Source organism: Triticum dicoccoides, chromosome 3A, assembly GCF_002162155.2.
Source record: "Triticum dicoccoides isolate Atlit2015 ecotype Zavitan chromosome 3A, WEW_v2.0, whole genome shotgun sequence".
Taxonomy (NCBI): domain Eukaryota; kingdom Viridiplantae; phylum Streptophyta; class Magnoliopsida; order Poales; family Poaceae; genus Triticum; species Triticum dicoccoides.
Genome location: NC_041384.1, coordinates 700,132,692 through 700,154,299, shown reverse-complemented (window position 1 = coordinate 700,154,299; position 21,608 = coordinate 700,132,692).

The following is a 21,608-nucleotide window of genomic DNA, read 5'->3' as shown; positions in this document are numbered from 1 at the left end:
GCGGTGGTTGTCTTGCTGCCCTTCCTCATTTCTTGCCCGGCCCCCATGGACGACTTCGTAGTCATCTTCATCACCTTGCCACCGATAGCCATCCATGAAACCACGCAAGAGCAGGTGGTCCCGCACCTACCCGGAATCCGGGTCCGCAATAAGGCTATTCAGCTTGCATCTTCGACACGGACATCTTATCTCCGTCTCGTTCTTTTGAAGCATCTCGGCCTTCGCCGACCTCAAAAACCTATTCACGATGCCTTCGGTCATCGTGCGGACCATGGTCGCCTGCGGGGTAGAGCAAAACAATATTTTAGAACCAAGAAAAAATTTGGCATGACTTTCCCTAAAAATAGGACCAAAAAGAATGCTTAATGCCAAAATTCTCACCGAAACGGAAATGAATCAACATTCCGGCAAAATATTGGCAACTATCGCATTTCAAATACCGGTACACCTCCAAACACAAACACATATGCAACACCACAAACATATGCAACACCACGAACATACATAGATCTAGCTAGGCCATAAAAAGTGCATGTGCACATTGTTTGTAGGGAGAACAACATAAATATAGCTTCCCCCCTTACTTACCTAGCAAAACAAGGTAACTTAACCACTTAATTTTAATGAATCTATGGTGGAAATGAGGTGAAAAAGAGGAGGCACCCGAGACAAGGAGGAGGCGGTGGAGAGAATGAAGTGGGGAGAAAGTGAGTGTGGGAGGAGAGGCTGTCCAAAATATGTTGTTGCTGCTCACTTACTAATGGCGCACCAGCAACAAATGCGCCATTAGTAATCCAGGTTACTAATGGCGCAGCCCCTGGCGGTGCGCCATTAGAACTTTTGAAAAAAAAGGAATAAAAGCAATAATAAAAAAAATAACATTAGTGGCGCACCTTCTGGATGGTGCGCCATTACTAGTTACAACTAGTAATGGCGCACCACCAGGGGATGCGACATTAGTATGTTTGGACAGGCGCACTAGTTCAAAAAAAATTTGGTACTAATGGCACACCGTGGTCAGGGTGCGCCATTAGTAGTTTCAACACTAATGGCGCATCAGAAGGTGGTGCGCCATTAGTATATACTAATGGCGCACCACTTGTCTGGTGCGCCATTAGTGTCATTTCCATCTATAGCCCTTTTCCTAGTAGTGAACATACTAAAATTAGTATTGTCACCATTAAGACCTACCTGATCATTTCATTTGTGAACACATTTGATTGTCCAAACATAGTACTCCTAGCATATTCTAGTTGTTGCTAACACTACTCCTAACTGATGTTACCATAAGAGCTAAGATAGCAAAAACTACATAAAGCGCTGCAGCATTCCATCATGAGTGCACAACTACAACAGCACAGTTGCTACTTGTTCACAAGGATACCAGATCAGATCAGAGCTCGGGCTCACCATGCACACTTATCCACCTTCCCCTTGCTCCGCTTGTCGATAATGCCCAGGATCAGCTTCTTGTTCTCATCCAGGTACTGCACGATTCATGAATGACTGATTTATCACCAAAAACCTATCTGTTGTTCCTGAATGACTGATTGTTCCCGAAGAAGAAGGAAGGGTAAGGGGGAGGAGAGGGGAGGGGCTCACCTGCGAATATGTAGTCGAGGTCATACACGGCGCCGGGGTTGCGCCAACGACCCTGCCACCCAACTTGGAGCCAGAACCCTAGGGCTCGGGGCCTGCGCAAGACCACAGCCAGGAGGCGCAGCCGCGGGCGGACGGCGAGGTCGGTGAAGGGGGCGCGGGGGCGGCGGCGTGGGGGAGCTGCGGTGGTGGGGGGCGCGGGGGTGGCAGGGGTGGGATCGATCTGGGCCTGGACGGGCAGCTTCTTCGTGGGGAAGGAGAGGCAGGGAAGGCATGGAAGAAAAAGGCGGAGAAGGAGACGGACGGAGGGGGCGGAGCAAGGCGGGGCAGCGGCGTACGGTTGGGGCGGAGGGGGCAAAGTTAGCTCGAGTCGGGATCTAGCGAGGGAGGGTTAGCAATGGCGCACCTCCCCCTAGTGCGCCATAAGTACGATGATAGCGATGGCGCACCTCACCCTGGTGTGCCATTAGAATTTTGTTTTGATTACTGTTCGAGCACTCAGGTTATATTCCCCCTAACCTTATCCCCATCACAACACACACTAGCCCGACTGGTCAGCACGCAGCACACACACTAGGAGGTCCTGGGTTCGATTCCCAGGCTCCCCAATTTTTGTTTTTATGCACTTTTTTCTTTGCACATATCTTTTTATCCATGCATCCAAATATAACATGTCACATATGCTAGATGCTCAGAATTTCATGTAGAAAAATAATATGCAGTTTGTTGCCATGTTAACAACGTTTAAAATGATGTTTGATATTTATTTGTGTTTAAATATGTGCAAACTTGTTTAAATCATAACAGTAATATTTTTTTTATAAAAACAGTAATAACTTGTTTAAATTTGTTTTTTTTTGCAATTTTAGTTGCATTCATTTGCGACGGTGGAGCGGGCCGGGGAGGGTGCGCGGGGGTCGGCGGCGGCGGCCGGTGGAGCGGGGGAGAGGGTGCGGGGGGTGCTCGGCGGCGAGGTGGACCGGATCTGGTGAGGTGCGATAGCGATCAAGATAGAGGGGGATCGAGATCGAGTGTCCATGAAATTTAAAAAATATTCATAAGTTCAAAATTAAAGTGCCCATGAAATACAATCGAGAAATGAAGGCTACGATTTAAATACAATCGATCTTAGCTAGCTATCTGTTCACTATCTTCTTGCCCTTATTTTTCGCAAATGGAGTTCTTCTGTGGAACGGATGTCCTGTAGGTAGGGTGGTCCTGCTTCTTCTTGTGGTGTACGCTGCTACTTCATCGTCGTCATCATGTTCGATCTTCGGGTCGCCGTACTTGTCGAAGTCTTGCTCATTGGCTACTCCATCCATTCCGATGATCTTCCTTTTGTCTCTCCTCACGACAACACGACTTGGCTTTGACGGGTCGGTAATGAAGAAGCATTGGTCCACTTGGGAAGCCAGTACCCATGGCTCATTTTTCGCGGTGACGTTTGCGCCCGCGGTCTTGGATTTGGCTTCGGGTATAACCATGGTGGTGAAATACTGGTCTTCTTTTAGGACGCTCTTGGCCCATCTGACACGGAACATCGGGACCTTCTCTCCAGCGTAGCTCAACTCCCAGATCTCCTCGATCCTTCCGTAGTATCTGTCCTTGTCGTTACCGGTGTAGGATTCCATTGTTACCCGGGAGTTCTGATAACCATCGCTCTTCATGTCCTTGTCCTCGTTGTAGAATGTGTAGCCATTGATATCATACGCCTCATAGGTCATCAGGTTGTGCTCGGCGCCCTGTGACAAGGCGAATATGAGTCGTTCTTCCGCGGAAGAATCCTCATGTAAAGGGTACGACAGAAGCTTCTGCTTGAACCAACGCGTGAAACATGAGTTGTGCTCTTTGATTATATCTCCACTCGTCCTCTGTTGGCCTTGGTCATTGTATATCTTATCAATAAAGGTTTTGTGCTCTACCACCCAAGGATCGACCACGTCTATGTGTTGTAGTGCGACTAGGTTTGCTCTTTCAAAGTCAGCGAGTCGACCCTCGAAGTCGACATGCATTTCGCGGCGACCCTCATGGTGACCCCATCCAGCGAGCCTGCCGAGGTGCCTGTTGATGGGCAGACCAACGGGGTTCTCGATGCCTAGATAATTCATGCAGTAGGAGATGCACTCTTCAGTCAGAAAGCCCCTGGCTATGCTTCCCTCTGGACGTGACATGTTGCGAACATATCCTTTGATGACACCATTCATCCTTTCGAACGGCATCATGTTGTGCAGGAATGTCGGCCCAAGTTGGATGATATCCTCCACGATATGGACCAGCAGATGCACCATAACGTCGAAGAATGCGGGCGGGAAGTACATCTCAAGCTCGCATAGTATCACCACGATCTCTTCATGTAGCCTTCTGAGTTGCCTCACGCCAACTGACTTCCTAGAGATGACGTCGAAAAAGTTGCATAGGCCAAATATCATTTCACAGACGTGCGTGTCCATGATCCCACAGATTGCAACTGGAAGTATCTGTGTCATCAGCATGTGACAGTCGTGAGACTTCATCCCGCTGAACTTCTGCTTCGCTGGGTCTAGGTATCTGCTTATCTTCTCCGCGTAACCGTAAGGAAGTTTTACTCCTACGAGGCAGGTGAAAAACTGCTCGATCTCCTCCTGACTTAGAGTGAAGCACGCGGGAGGGTAGTCATTTCCCGTCTTCTTGGCCTTTTTGCCTTTGCGACGACTTCCTGTGTCCTGCTTTGCTTCATCATCATCATCATCATCATCATCATCATCATCATTAGCATGAAGCTCCTGCCTGATGCCCATTGATTTCAAGTCTGCCCTTGCTTTCGGCCCATCTTTGGTCCTCTCTGGCATGTTGAGTAGGGTACCAAGCAGACTCTCGCACACGTTCTTCATGATATGCATGGCATCAAGGTTGTGAGGCACACGGTGGATCTTCAAGTACGGCAAGTCCCAGAAAACAGACCTCGTTTTCCATACCTTCAGCAGCGGCTCTGGCGCCTTTCGCTTCTTTCCCGGCTCTGGCGCCTTTTGCTTCTTTCCCGACAATGGGCAATCTTTCCAACTTTTCAACAGCCCGTCTATTTCCTTGCCGCTCCTTGTATGCGGGCATCTTCGGGGTTCGGTTTCACCATCGAACAGATCCTTGCGTTTCCTCCACGGGTCATTGTCGCGAAGCCACCTTCGATGTCCCATGAACATGGTTTTTGAAGACCCGGGATCTTTATCTAGCTGGCGATACGTTGTGTCATCCATGCACCTGACGCATCCAGAAAATCCGTGGACCACCTGCCCCATGAGATATCCGTAATCGAGATAGTCATGCACCGTCGTGAGCAGTGCGGCTCTCATAGGAAAATATTCTTTCTCTGCGGCATCCCATGTATTGGCTGGCATTTTCCCCAACGTGTCTAGCTCCTCTTTCAGCATCCCCAGATACAGATTGATGTCATCCCCTGGTTGTTTCGGCCCTTCAATTAGCATAATCATGTGAATGTACTTCCTCTTCATGCACAACCAGGGGGGAAGGTTGTACATCCACACAAACACAGGCCAGGTGCTATGTGTGCTTCTCTGGCTGCCAAACGGATTGACTCCATTGGTGCTCACGCCCAGCACGATGTTCCTTGGATCCTTCCCAAATTCTGGGTGTTCGAAGTTCAATGCTTGCCACTGGCTCCCATCCTTAGGGTGACTCAACATCTTGTCTTTTTTATTTATCTCCGGGTCATTTGCGGCATCTTCTCGCTTCTTCTCCTCCCTATTCGCGTGCCAACGTAGGAGCTTTGCTACCTTAGGGTCCGCGAAATACCGCTGTAGACGACGAGTCATCGGCAAGTACCACACCACTTTTCGAGGAGCTTTCTTCCTCTTCTTGTATCGAGTGACGCCGCACACCGGACATATGGTAGACTCTGCGTGCTCGTCCCGATAAATGATGCAATTGTTCATGCACACATGGTATTTCACGTGCGGTAAATCCAGAGGACACATGACTTTCTTCGCCTCCTCGAAACTGGTCGGGCACTTGTTCCCCTTGGGAAGACGTTCGTGCCAGAATGACATGTTCTCGTCGAAGCATGCGTCGGTCATTTTGTGTTTTACCTTCATCTCCAGAGCCATGAGAGTTACTTTCAGGCGGGTATCCTCGGGTCTGCATCCTTCATACAATGGAGTAACCGCGTCTATCTCCAGTTGATCCAGCTTGGCTTTCTCTCGGGCGGCAGCTCTTGCATTATCCATCTGCTTGAGAAGCAGCTCTTGAATATGAGGGTCCTGCACCCAGCCCATCGATGGTCCATCGTCGTTTGCTCCGCCGGCATCTTCATCTTCATGATCATGCCCTTCGTCTGCTCCAGCATCTTCCTCATCATCATGTCCGGCATCTTCTACATGATGAGTGTGTACAGCATCACCGTCGTGATCATGTCCTGGAGATTCTTTTTCATCTCGCCCGCCCGAGCCGCGGTGGTTGTCTTGCTGCCCTTCCTCATTTCTTGCCCGGCCCCCATGGACGACTTCATAGTCATCTTCATCACCTTGCCACCGATAGCCATCCATGAAACCACGCAAGAGCAGATGGTCCCACACAAGCCCGGAATCCGGGTCCGCAATAAGGCTCTTCAGCTTGCATCTTCGACACGGACATCTTATCTCCATCTCATTCTTTTGAAGCATCTCGGCCTTCGTGGAGCTCAAAAACCTATTCACGATGCCTTCGGTCATCGTGCGGACCATGGTCGCCTGCGGGGTAGAGCAAAACGATATTTTGAAACCAAGAAAAAATTTGGCATGACTTTCCCTAAAAATAGGACCAAAAAGAATGCATAGTGCCAAAATTCTCGCCGAAACGGAAATGAATCAACATTCCGACAAAATATTGGCAACTATCGCATTTCAAATACCGGTACCTGCAAACACAAACATATATGCAACACCACAAACATATGCAACACCACAAACATACATAGATCTAGCTAGGCCACGAAAAGTGCATGTGCACGTTGTTGGAGCGAGCTAGGGAGAAAAAAAGTAGATCTACAACATGAAGATAGCTTTCCCGTTACTTACCTATCAAAAAAAGGTAATTTCACCACTTAATTTTGATGAATCTATGGTGCAAATGAGGTGAGGAGGAGGAGGCAGCCGACAAGCTTGGAGAAGGAGGTGGAGCGAATGAAGTGGGGAAAGTGAGTGTGTAGGTGTGGCTGTCCAAAATATCTAGCTGGTCCCAGGTTACTAATGGCGCACCACACAGCCATGCGCCATTAGTAACCCAACATACTAATGGCGCACCTCCTGGCCATGCGCCATTAGTAGTTTCACAAAAAAAAGTAAAATATATATATATATACTAATGGCGCACCGTGGCATAGTGCGCCATTACTAGTTTAAACTAGTAATGGCGCACTTTGCAACGGTGCGCCATTAGTAGTTTTGCAAAAAAAAAGAATAAAAAAATACAGTAGTGGCGCACCCCATGGCTGGTGCACCATTACTAGTTAGAACTACTAATGGTGCACTTTTCCAGGATGCGCCATTAGTATGTTTGGAAAAATGAAAAAAAATTGTTACTTGCCGCGCACCTTGTGCCTGGTGCGCCATTAGTGTCTTCCACACTAATGGCGCATCACCACATGGTGCGCCATTAGTTTATAATAGTGGCGCACCACTTCTCTAGTGCACCATTAGTGTCAATTTCATCTATAGCCCTTTTCCTAGTAGTGCTAGATGCATGCTGGATAGCGGTTGATGAGTGGAGTAATAGTAGTAGATGCAGAATCGTTTCGATCTACTTGTCACGGACGTGATGCCTATATACATGATCATGCCTAGATATTCTCATAACTATGCTCAATTCTGTCAATTGCTCAATAGTAATTTGTTCACCCACCATAGAATACTTATGCTCTTGAGATAAGCCACTAGTGAACCTATGGCCCCCGGGTCTATTCTCATCATATCAATCTCCATCACTTTAATCTTGCTTTGCTTTTTACTGTGCCTTTACTTTTTACTTTGCATCTTTATACCAAAAATACCAAAAATATTATATCTATCAGATCTCACTCTTGTAAGTGACCATGAAGGGCTTGACAACCCCTGATCGCGTTGGTTGCGAGTAGCTATCGCTTTGTGCAGGTACGAGGGACTTGAGCGTGGGCTCCTACTGGATTGATACCTTGGTTCTCAAAAACTGAGGGAAATACTTACGCTACTCTGCTGCATCGTCCCTTCCTCTTCGGGAAAACCAACGCAAGCTCAAGACGTAGCAAGAAGGATTTCTGGCGCCGTTGCCGGGGAGTCTACGCAAAAAGTCAACATACCAAGTACCCATCACAATCCCTATCTCCCGTATTACATATTTTGCCATTTGCCTCTCCTTTTCCTCTCCCCCCAATTCACCCTTGACGTTTTATTCGCCCCCTCTCTCCCTATCCTCCCTCCCTATTTGCCTCTTTTTGCCTGTTTGCTTTTGTTTGCTCGTGTGTTAGATTGTTTGTTTGTCGCGATGGCTCAACCAAGATTTGGTGATCTTCACCTTAAAAGGTTAGAGGAGATCGAAACCAACGTTAGGAAGTTTATGGTTTCGCAATTTGAGCATAATAATTTCTTTAGAAACGAGCTTAAGGAACAAAAAAGTTTTATGAGTTATATGAATAAAGAGCTAGATGATATGTCTAAAGAATTTGATGGTATAAGATCCCAAATTGCTCGTCTAGAAAAAATGACTGCTGAAATTTCGGATATGCAAGCCACCTTAGTTAATAAGATGGTTGCTAAACCGGATTCCTGTGAAAATCAAGATGAAGATCTAAAATTTATTGATGTGTCCCCTATTAAATCTTTATTTTGCAATATGAATCTTGATGAAACTGAATATGATCTTCCTTTACCTAGAAGGCGTTCTAAAAATTCGGAGTATTTAGATCTTAATGATGAAATTGATGAAAGTGGGATTGAAAGAAATAAAAATCTAGATGTTTCTAAACCCACTATATTGGATTTAAAGGAATTTAATTATGAAAGTTGCTCTTTAATTGATTGTATTTGCTTGTTGCAATCCGTGCTAAATTCTCCACATGCTTATAGTCAAAATAAAGCCTTCACCTAACATATTGTTGATGCCTTGATGCAATCTTATGAAGAAAGACTTGAGTTCAAAGTTTCTATACCTAGAAAACTCTATTGAGTGGGAACCAACTATTAAAATTAAAATTAAAGATCATGAGTTTTATGCTTTGTGTGATTTGGGTGCTACTGTCTCTACTATGCCCAAGACTTTGTGTGATTTACTAGATTTCCGTAATTTTGATGATTGCGCTCTAAACTTGCATCTTGTGAATTCCACTATTAAGAAACCTATGGGAAGGATTAATGATGGTCTTATTGTTGCAAATAGGAATTATGTGCCCGTAGATTTCATTGTTCTTGATATAGATTGCAATCCTTCTTGCCCTATTATTCTCGGTAGACCTTTCCTTAGAACGGTTGGTGCGATTATTGATATGAAGGAAGGGAATATTAGATTTCAATTTCCATTAAAAAAGGGCATGGAACACTTTCCTAGAAAGAAAATAAAATTACCATATGAAACTATCATGAGAGCCACTTATGGATTTCCTACCAAAGATGGCAATACCTAGATCTATCCTCGCTTTTATGCCTAGCTAGGGGCGTTAAATGATAGCGCATGTTGGGAGGCAATCCAATTTTATTTTTATTCCTTGCTTCTTGATCCTGTTTACTAATAAATAAATTATTTATCCTCTGTTTTGGTTGTGTTTTTTGTGTTTAATTATTGTTTATGCCAACTAGAACCGTTGGGAAGACTTGGGGAAAGTCTTGTTGAACTTGCTGTAAAAAAACAGAAACTTTAGCGCTCACGAGAACTGCTGTCGTTTGTATTTGAAAAGTGATATTTAGTTAATTATTTTTGAAGATGATTAATATATAAATTCCTCACGTCCAGAAATTTATTTTAGAATTTTTGGGGTTCCATATCTAGCGCTAGGTACAGATTACTATAGACTGTTCTGTTTTTGACAGATTCTGTTTTTCGTGTGTTGTTTGCTTATTTTGATGAATCTATGGCTAGTAAAATAGGTTATAATCCATAGAGAAGTTGGAATACAGTAGGTTTAACACCAATATAAATAAATAATGAGTTCATTACAGTACCTTGAAGTGGTCTTTTTTTTCTTTCGCTAACGGAGCTCACGAGTTTTCTATTTTGAGTTTTGTGTTGTGAAGTTTTCAAGTTTCGGGTGAATTATTTTGATGGATCATGGAACAAGGAGTGGAAAGAGCCTAAGCATGGGGATGCCCATGACACCACCAAGATAATCCAAGGACACCAAAAAGTCAAAGCTTCGGGATGCCCCGGAAGGCATCCCCTCTTTCGTCCACTTCCATCGGTACTTTACTTGGAGCTATATTTTTATTCACCAACATGATATGTGTTTTTCTTGGAGGGTCTTGTATTATTTGTGTCTTTATGTCTTAGTATTCCACAATCATCCTTGCTGTACACACCTTTTGAGAGATCCATACATGAATTAAAATTTGATAGAATACTCTATGTGCTTCACTTATATCTTTTTGAGCTAAGTAGTTTTGCTTTATGTGCTTCACTTATATCTTTTGAGCTAAATAATTTTGCTCTACGTGCTTCACTTCGATCTTTTAGAGCACGGTTGAGGATTTGTTTTAAAGAAACTATTGATCTCTCATGCTTCACTTAAATTATTTTGAGAGTCTCTTAATAGCATGGTAATTTGCTTAATAATAATATGCTTGGTATTCAAGATTTGTGAAACTTTCTTTTGAGTGTGTTCAATACTAAGAAAATATTGAAGCATGATAATTGTTTTGAGATATGGAGGTGATAATATTAAAGTCATGCTAGTTGAGTAGTTATGAATTTAAAGAATAATTGTGTTGAAGTTTGTGACTCCCGTAGCATGCACATATGGTGAACCGTTATGTTATGAAGTCGGAGCATGATTTGTTTATTGATTATCTTCCTTATGAGTGGCGGTCGGGGACGTGCGATGGTCTTTTCCTACCAATCTATCCCCCTAGGAGCATGTGGGTAATACTTTTCTTTGATAACTTCTAGATTTTTGCAATAAGTATATGAGTTCTTTATGACTAATGTTGAGTCCATGGATTATACGCACTCTCACCCTTCCACCTTTGCTACCATCTCTAATACCGCGCACCTTTCGCCGGTATCATACACCTACCATATACCTTCCTTAAAACAGCCACCATACCTACCTATTATGGCATTTCCATAGCCATTCCGAGATATATTGCCATGCAACTTTCCACCATCTAGTTCATCATGACACATTCATCATTGTCATATTGCTTAGCATGATCATGTAGTTGACATAAGTATTTGTGGCAAAGCCACCGTTCATAATTTCTTCATACTTGTCACTCTTGCTTCATTGCATATCCTGGTACACCGCCGGAGGCATCCATATAGAGTCATACTTTGTTTTAGAATCGAGTTGTAATCATTGAGTTGTAAATAAATAAAAGTGTGACGATCATCATTCAATAGAGCATTGTCCCAATAAAAAAGGGAGAAAGGACAAACAAAAAAAGAAGGCCCAAAAAATAGAAAATAAATAAAAAGGGGCAATGCTACTATCCTTTTACCACACTTGTGCTTCAAAGTAGCACCATGATATAGCGAGTCTCATATATATTGTGCTTCAAAGTAGCACCATGTCCTTCATATAGAGAGTCTCATATGTGGTCACTTTCATATACTAGTGGGAATTTTACATTATAGAACTTGGCTTGTATATTCCGATAATGGGCTTCCTCAAATTGCCCTAGGTCTTCGTGAGCAAGCAAGTTGGATGCACACCCACTAGTTTCTTTTGTTGAGCTTTCATACATTTATAGCTCTAGTGCATCCGTTGCATGGCAATCCCTACTCACTCACATTGATATCTATTGATGGGCATCTCCATAGCCCGTTGATACGCCTAGTTGATGTGAGACTATCTTCCCCTCCTTTTTGTCTTCTCCACAACCACCATTCTATTCCACCTATAGTGCTATATCCATGGCTCACGCTCATGTATTGCGTGAAGATTGAAAAAGTTTTGAAAAAGTTAGAGTATGAAACAATTGCTTGGCTTGTCATCGGGGTTGTGCATGATTTAAATACTTTGTGTGGTGAAGATGGAGCATAGCCAGACTATATGATTTTGTGGGGATAACTTTCTTTGGCCATGTTATTTTGAGAAGACATAATTGCTTTATTAGTATGCTTGAAGTATTATTATTTTTTATGTAAATATAAACTTTTGTCTTGAATCTTTATAATATGAATATTCATACCACAATTAAGAAGATTTGCATTGCAATTATGCCAAGTAGCACTCCGCATCAAAAATTCTTTTTTTTATCATTTACCTACTCGAGGACGAGCAGGAATTAAGCTTGGGGATGCCTGATACGTCTCCAACGTATCTATAATTTTTGATTGCTCCATGCTATATTATCTATTGTTTTGGACTATATTGGGCTTTATTTTCCACTTTTATATTATTTTTGGGACTAACCTATTAACGGGAGGCCCAGCCCAGAATTGCTATTTTTTGCCTATTTCAGTGTTTCGGATAAACGGAATATCAAACGGAGTCCAAACGGAATAAAATCTTCGGGGACGTGATTTTCTCACCGAACGTGATCCAGGAGACTTGGACCCTGCTCCAAGGAACAAAAGAGGCGATCACGAGGGTGGAGGCCCCCCCCTAGGGCGCGCCCCCTGCCTCGTGGGCCCCTCGTTGCTCCTCCGGCATACTTCTTCCTCCTATATATACACACGTACCCCCAAACGATTAGAACAGGAGCCAAAAACCTAATTCCACCGCCGCAACTTTTTGTATCCACGAGATCCCATCTTGAGGCCTGTTCCGGAGCTCCACCAGAAGAGGGCCGTCATCACGGAGGGCTTCTACATCATCCTAGCCCCTCCGATGAAGTGTGAGTAGTTTACCTCATACTTTCGGGTCCATAGTAAGTAGCTAGATGGCTTCTTCTCTCTCTTTGAATCTCAATACAAAGTTCTCCCCCTCTCTTGTGGAGATCTATTCGATGTAATCTTGTTCTTGCGGTGTGTTTGTTGAGACCGATGAATTGTGGGTTTATGATCAAGTCTATCTATGAGTAATATTTGAATCTTCTCTGAATTCTTTTATGTATGATTGGTTATCTTTGCAAGCCTCTTCGAATTATCCGTTTGGTTTAGCCAACTAGATTGGTAGTTCTTGCCATGGGAGAAGTGCTTAGCTTTGGGTTCGATCTTGCGGTGTCCTCACCCAGTGACAGAAGGGGCATCAAGGTACGTATTGTATCATTGGCATTGAGAATAACAAGATGAGGTTTATTTCATATTGCATGAATTTATCTCTCTACATCATGTCATCTTGCTTAAGGCGTTACTCTATTTTTAACTTAATACTCTAGATGCATGCTGGATAGCGGTCGATGAGTGGAGTAATAGTAGTAGATGCAGAATCGTTTCGGTCTACTTGTCACGGACGTGATGCCTATATACATGATCATGCCTAGATATTCTCATAACTATGCTCAATTCTGTCAATTGCTCAACAGTAATTTGTTCACCCACCGTAGAATACTTATGCTCTTGAGAGAAGCCACTAGTGAAACCTATGGCCCCCGGGTCTATTCTCATCATATCAATCTCCATCACTTTAATCTTTCTTTGCTTTTTTACTTTGCTTTTACTTTTTACTTTGCATCTTTATACCAAAAACACCAAAACTATTATATCTATCAGATCATACTCTCGTAAGTGACCGTGAAGGGCTTGACAACCCCTAATCATGTTGGTTGCGAGTAGCTATCGCTTTGTGCAGGTACGAGGGACTTGAGCGTGGGCTCCTGCTGGATTGATACCTTGGTTCTCAAAAACTGAGGGAAACATTTACGCTACTCTGCTGCATCATCCCTTCCTCTTCGGGGAAAACCAACGCAAGCTCAAGACTTAGCAGGGGTACTCACCACATCGTCTCCCGACCAGTGTGTCGGGCTGAGTACCCCCATGATGATTCACTAATGGGACACTTCGGGCAGCCCATGCCAAATACAAGGAGGATTCCACAAGACATGGCACAAGACAAGGAATCCTTTAAACCCTAGGCCTATGGTGCATATATAAACCGAGGTCAGGCTAGTCAATAGATCATCATATATTCATTAGATCAATCTCGTGGCAGATACGTGTACTCTGTACTATACCCCATACAAATACAATCAAAAGTAGGTCGTAGGTGTCGGTGTCAAAACCGGCTGATCTCGGGTAGGGGGTCCCGAACTGTGCGTCTAGGATCGATGGTAACAGGAGACGGGGAACACGATGTTTACCCATGTTCGGGCCCTCTCTATGGAAGTAGAACCTTACGTCATGCTTGATTGATATTGATGAATATGAGTGTTACAAGAGTTGATCTACCACGAGATCGTAATGGCTAAAACCCTAGAAGTCTAGCCTATGTGGGTATGGTAATGAGTATACGTGGTGTCCTTTCCGGACTATCCTCTTCGGTTTATATAGACACCAAGGGGATCTAGGGTTTACATGGAGTCGGTTATGTCGGAAGGAATCTTCGGTCGCGAAGCTTGCCTTCCACGCCAAGTAGAGTCCAATCCGGACAAGGTACATTCTTCGGTCTTCATGTCTTCACAGCCCATCAGTCCGGCCCATGGATAACAGGCCGGACGCCCGAGGACCCCTTAGTCCAGGACTCCCTCAATAGCCCCTGAACCTGGCTTCAATGACGAGCACTACAAAAAAACACACATCCGTGACATTTTGGGCCAAACAAAAAAAATTTCTGTCATACATATGAGACTTCTATGACGATAATTCTGACAAACTCGGTATCATCATAGATGTGGTGGGCTCCTACTTCTATGACAAAAAATTATGACAGAAAATGGGCTTTTCGTCCTGGGCGGGCCGGAGACGCAGCTGCATGACATTCTTTGGGCCGTCCATGACGGAAAAAACCGTGGTAGAAGCGAGGGGGAGGAAAATTTCAGGGATTTCCCGGTTACGGTGGGAGGTCGTGGGCCGAGCGATGCGCGTTTCTCTCGTACACGTACGCGCGTGTGTGCGAGGCGTTGGCTCTAACTGAACCCGATCGATTGCACTTCAGGCTACGCGTTACTGAGCCCGAGCGATCGATTGATGGATGTTAACTGAACCCGATCGAGCGATTCCTTCGCTACTGCTGCTAACTGAAGCCGATCGATGTTTCCTCTAGGATGAACAGTGAGCGTTGCGGGGGGGGGGGTGGATGAACAGTGAGCGGTGGCATTGCCTCTGGATGAATAGGACCCCGTGCTGTGGTGGAGGGCTGGATGAACAGTAGACGGTGGAGGGGTGGTTGAAGAGTAGCCAGTGGAGTAGCGCGCGGTGGAGGCTGGATGAACAGGAGCCCATGGAGGCTGGATGAATAGGAGCCCATGGAGACTGGAGGTTGACGGTGGAGATGAATAGTATCCCGTGGAGTCCCATTTTGCGGTACGCCACACCCCTCCCGATGAACAGGACCCCCGTTTCGATAGTAGCGCTCCAACACAAGTTTGTTTCCTCCGTTTTGCGGTACGCCACACCCCTCCCGATCAACAGGACCCCTTTCGACCGTAGGAGGTCCGTTTCCTCCGTTTTGAGGTACGCCACACCCCTCCCAATCAACAGGACCCCCGTTTCGACCGTAGAAGGTCCATTTCCTCCATTTTGCTGTACGCCACACCCCTCCCGATGAACAGGATCCCGTTTCGAACATGGCCGGTCGAACACAAGGCCGTTTCCTTCGTTCTGCGGTACGCCAGGCCTCGTTTCCATCGCGTGTTACGTCCAAGCCCTCCCGATGAACACGACGCATTCCATTGCCTCCCCATGAACACGATGCATTCCATTGCCTCCCATGAACACGACGCATTATGTTGCATCCCCATGAACACGACGATGACGTTGTTTCTCCGTTCCGACCCAGCCATGTACACGAGCCCTGGCCGTACATATGCGCGAGTAGGCATTCGAGACCCTGCCCGTATGTACACATATGTGGCCGTATTTTCTTTCTTGCACCCTGGCCGCCTCTACTACGACACGTGCGCACCTCTACATTGACCAGTATATATGTACGTACACGTTCACGACCAGAATGACAACGCTACGTATGCTTCGACCAGGTGGGTCCCGACTGTCAGGCACTTCCTTGCGTGTAAAGATGTAGCTGGTGGGTCCCAGTAGTCAGGGGGGTAAAATACGGTGGCCCGTTCGGTGGGTCCCGCTGTCAGGTGGAGGAATAATTATTTTGCATGTAATAAGGAGGCACTTCCTTGCTGCGGCCATGGACCCAGCTGTCAGCCTCTCCACGTACAGTCCACGTCCGATGGAAGCCGTTACTTGACCACGTTGACCACGCCACACCGAGAGCACCAGGGCGGTGGATGACGGCGAGGCTTAGGAAGGGGACGGCACGGAGCCGAGGAAGACGTGGCAGTGGATGCCCACGCGTAGAGGAGTACGAGGGTTCACTGGTTCGCTGCGGTGTGAGCCTGCGATCGCCGCAGAATAACAGGGGGGTGTGGGTGAGTAGAGGGATGGCCTGGCCAGCGGTGCGAGTAGTAGGGGGCGGTGAGGCCTCCACCGCATCGCAGCCGGCCACGAGAGGCAAGAGCACGAGGCACGACCGGCGCTGGTTCGGGCGGCTGGAGCAAGAAGACCAGAGGTTGAAGAAGCACTATGGCCGTTGGATGGACATCGTACGGTCACTGGAGCTAGAATCGTGCATATTGACTAAGTTGACAAAGCCCTTCGTCCCCGTCAACTTAGTAGGCCCACAAGTCAGCCTGCCACTATACTAGGTCCCAGCTAACAGGGGAGTATTCATTTTTATTGTGCGTAATAAGGAGGCACTTTGTTGTGTGCGAAGATATAGCTGGTGGGTCCGAGCTGTCAGTGGCGGTAACGTTTTTTCGCGAAATCTAGAGGCCCTTTTGGTGGGTCCCTGATGTCAGGTGGAGGAATCATTATTTTGCGCGTAATAAGGAGGCATTTCCTTGCGTGCGGTCGTGGACCCAGTTGTCGGCCTCTCCACGTAAAGTCCACTTCAGATACATGTTGGTCGTTGACCACGTTGACCAGGCCGTGCCAAGAGCACCAGGGCGGTGGACGACTGCGAGGCCTAGGAAGGGAACGACAAGGAGGCAGGGAAGACTCGGCAGCTGTTTCCCACGCGGAGGGGAGTACGACTGTACGAGGGTTTACTGGTTCGTCTGCCGTCGCTGGAGAATAACAGCAGGTGTGGGTGAGTAGAGGGATGGCTAGGCCAGCGATGGGAGTACGATGGGGCGGTGAGGCATGCACGGCAACAGAGCCAGCCGCGGGGAGGACGGAGCAGGCAGCCCCGCGGCGCCTGTTTGGGCGGCTGGAGCAGGAAGAGCAGAGATTGAAGATGCACGACGACCGTTGGATGGCCATCCAACAGTCACTGCTTGTGCATCAACCTTTTTTTAGGAAAGCCTCAAATCTGTGGAAAATAGCATACAACCCATCTACCATTATTTCTAATAATTTACAGCCCATTTGCTAATTATTAAGGTTTTTTGGGAGCCCATATTCTTTTTGTTAGAATTACAGCCCATATTGTGGCCACGGTTAAAAAATTATACGAAATTTTGCATATTTCGGTGCGGTCCGAGCTGTTTTTAATCCCGAAATTTCGACTCACATTCAAACTGATTTTAAAAATAAATGTATATCAATATAAAATCCAACAAATTCTCCACGCATAAAAATTAATGTAATTTCAATCTCGAAATGAAAAAAAAGATATTTGAAACTAATTGCCGGTTTGATGTGTTTTAGAAATGTACAACCCATTTCTCATTACTGATGGGCCATTTTCTAGGCCAGACGAATGAAAGCTCTCCTCGTCTTGAAAGATTTGCAGCCCAACAGGCCTGACAAAGCGAATTACTTGGCAAATCACAAAAAAACTGGGCTGTGACCCTGGACCCAGCTGTCAGCCTCTCCTCATACAGTACTCTTCTGATGGAATGTCGTTGACCACATTGACCACGTCGCGCTGAGAGCACCAAGGCGGTGGACAACGGCGAGGCCTAGGAAGGGGACGATGCGGAGTCGGGGAAGACGCGGCAGTGGATGCCCACGCGGAGAGGAGTACGAGGGTTCACTGGTTCGGCTGCGGTGTGAGGCTGTCATCGCCGCAGGGCCTGGCTAGCGGTGGGAGTAGTAGGGGTGATGAGGCCCAATCGGCAGCATAGCCGGCCACTAGAGGCAGGAGCAGGCGGTCTCCCCGGCGTTGGTTTGGGCGGCTGGTGCAAGAAGAGCAGCGATTGAAGAAGCAGCAGGACCGTTCGATTCAAATCCAACGGTTACTGTTGCTAGAATCGTTTGTTGACTAAGTTGACAAGACCTGCGTACGTGTCAACTTAGTAGGCCCACAGGTCAGCCTCCCAACCGGTGCGCCCTAGATGTTTGTGGGAGGAATCATTTTTTCGCGTAATAAGGAGGCAGTTGATTGTGCGGCCAGGCCAGCACAGGTAGTAGGGTGGGCCGGGGAAGCCTATGCGGCATCACAGCGGGCCACAAGAGGAGGTAGCAGGCAGTCCCACCAGCGCCAGTTTAGGCGGATGGAGTAGGAAGATCAGAGATTGGAGAAGCACGTCGGCCGTTGGATGGACATCCAACACTAACTGCTGCTAGAATCGTGTGTTCACTAACAAAGCCTTGCGTAAACAAGTCAGCCTCGAAATCTATGGCATGTATAGCCCATTTTCTATTATTTTTATAATTTTTACTCATTTTCTAATTCATATGGAATTTATTGCAGCCCGTTTTCCATTTTTAGAATTGCTGGCCATTTTCTGGTCAGTACCAGGGTCAAAAAATTAACTAAATATGTGGGAAATTTTGAAAATTTGCAAATTTTTGCTGGGGAACGAAATATTCTTAATCCAAAAATTAATAGCCATACTAAAACAAATTTAAAAGTAAATTAGTACTATGTCATGTTAAATCCAGTGAAATACGTATAAGATATCAGTGAAGAACACAAACAAAAAAAGAAACTTATATCCCATTTGCTATAATTTTTTTGGAATTTTCAACCCCTTTTGATATTACTTTTAACAGACATTGACCATACTCTTAAGCCAGGCCGGAATGCATCCCTGCTCATCTCAAAAGATTTCCATCCCAGTAATTCGGAGAAAACAAATAGGCCTAGCTTAGGTATTCTTCAAAGAAATATTGGGCTACCTATTTTCCCAAAGAACTGGTGCATTAGCATTTAGCTTTATTTATTTATTTATTTATTTATGTTTAGGGGACCATGAGCATGTACCTGGGCCGGATTCATGTGAGAGCCTCCCTTCCAATTAATTATGGGCTTCTCTATTGGGCCTTCATTAGTGGGCTGCATGTTATCAACAAGTGGAAAATGTGTTCCGAGTTTCAAAACAAATTGTGTTCCGTATGATAAATAGTATGCGCTACGTACGGTACGGGGCACTAAAGGATTGAACCGTGCCACGACTTCCAAAACATTGTGTTTGTCGTTCTAACAACACATTTATTTAACCAACAGACGAAATATACTACTGATTGTACATTGAAAATAGCAGCAGAAGCAACCAGGGCTCGGGGTGCAACAGAAGCAGTAAGCAGGCCAGAAGAGTGAAGACGTAGCTCTTTCTTCCAAACCAAACATCAGCCATCATTACGAAAGAGCTACCAAAAAAGAACAAGTGTATGCATCAAACTAAATAATGATCCTACTACACCAAGTGTATGCATCTAACTAATTGGCTCAGTTAGACATTACTATTTATTAAGCTGTGGAGATTGGCTAACGGCTTGAAGCGGATGGTTGCCTGACGGGGGAAACTCCGGCCAGCAGGTCGAAGTCTGATACTTGCGACCCTCTCTCCTACTTTGGGCTGCAGAGCGTGACGGCACATATCAGGGTATGGTGCATGCAGAGACGCATGGTACGCTGTGTACACACAGTTTTGCCTGATGAACGAAACCGCGCTGCCATCATGATCCTTGCCGTCGGTTATCTCCTGGTTAATCGGATAATTCAGTCCGACAAATAGAGAGTGTGTACCAAAGCTACTTACCAGCCTCCAGTCAAAAATTCCTGAAGGCCCAGAGAAGCTGGGATCCTGCTCAAAGACCTTGCAGTGACTGTGATTGTATTCCACGAAACAACATGTCCGGTACGTGCGAACGATCATCAATCTTTCGGCGTCGTCTGATCGAGCCAGGAACCACCTGCAATTGCCATGCCCCTTTTCTTTGAAAGGTTCTGGGATTAGGAAGGGTAGGGACACCAGGCGGCCTACAACATCATATCAAGTTGGAGTCAAATAGAAAAAGGCTATTGGTTTAGTCAATCTTAAGAACATCATGTTATGAGCATGAATATTTTTTCAGCAAATGTCGACAGTAATATAAGCAAGCCATCATGATATCATAGGAAAGTAACATACTATTGTAACAGCCGTTTGTAGCGATGACTGGAGTAGGCCAGCAATACATCCAGCCATAGAAGGAGTCGATAGCGTAAATGAAGCCCTTGTGTTCAATGGCATCAGAAAACCATGGAGGATGTATGATGCTACGATGGACGTGCAGATTTATCCACTTACCATAGTGACCTGTCATATAGGCGAGACCGCAGTTGAAGAACACAATTAGCCATAAGTCTTTATAATTCGTAGATCTTGTGGGCACTTGGCAGATTACAACCTTGAGCAAATCAAACTTGGTATCATGTTGGCTACTGTAAGATTCTGAGTATATTGGGCCGCGGTGCAAATCAAACTTGGTATCATGTTGGCTATTGTAATCAAAGGAAGGGGGATCAATCGCCGGGTGTAGACCCAGTACATACCATTAAGGTAGTTGAGGCTGACGGGGATCGGATCGCAGTCAAGGGGGTTGATGCTCGCCACCCTATGATCATTATGCTGTGTGACATGCCGTTTCTGAAGATCAGGCGGCATCAGCAAGCAAGGAGATGGCTTAAAAATCTCTGGCCTGAGGGCTTTGAGTAAACGGTACAGCCCCGACGAGCACGCGGCGTGCGGCATGGTACTGAGATTGTCCACACGCAAAATAATGAGCTTGATTACCTCTGTGGGGAGCGAATTCCAGCCACTCTTTCGGTGGACGCTGCTCGGTTCTGCCATTGTTAGTGCTTGGGTTTCGGACGAGGGGGGAGGCGCCTTAGCGGGGATGGAAGATTGGATGAGATTATGTGCGGCCAAAGATGGATAAGCGAATATGTGCTGCGGGAAGTGGACAGGTGATGATGACTACAACACGCCGCTTGACTTACGAGACACATACCAGCAGCGTAGGGTCATGTTGATGCCAGACAACTTGCTTGAGTGATCACAGTACTGGTACTCCCTACAATGCTATTCCCTAACTTGCTTGAGTAGAGTAGTAGAGTAGGACTCTGCTCTACTACTAGCACCGGAGGAGTAGTATATTCTAATCTAAAATAGTTACAAACTTCAACGCCCGAGCGTGGATCGACTACGAACCGTGCTCAAAGACTGTGTCTACGTGGTGTTTGGACATGGGCGACAACCTCAACGCCAATGGTGCTGCTCCCGTTGCACCGTATGTGTTTTTGTCCTTGCTGTTCGAAATCGTGGTAGAATTCATGTTTCTACTCTGTATCCTACTACTTCCTCCAGTCCTTTTTAGTTCGCATATAAGATTTGACTGAAGTCAAGCCTCGTAATGTTTGACCAACTTTATAGAAAAAAGTGCCAACATTCATAATCTGAAATCAATACCACTAGATGTGTCATGACTTAAAGTTTCATATTATATAACTTTAGCATGGCAGATGTTGATATTTTTACATATAAATATGGTCAAACTTTGTGAAGTTTGACTTCAGAGAATTCTATTATGTAGAGTAA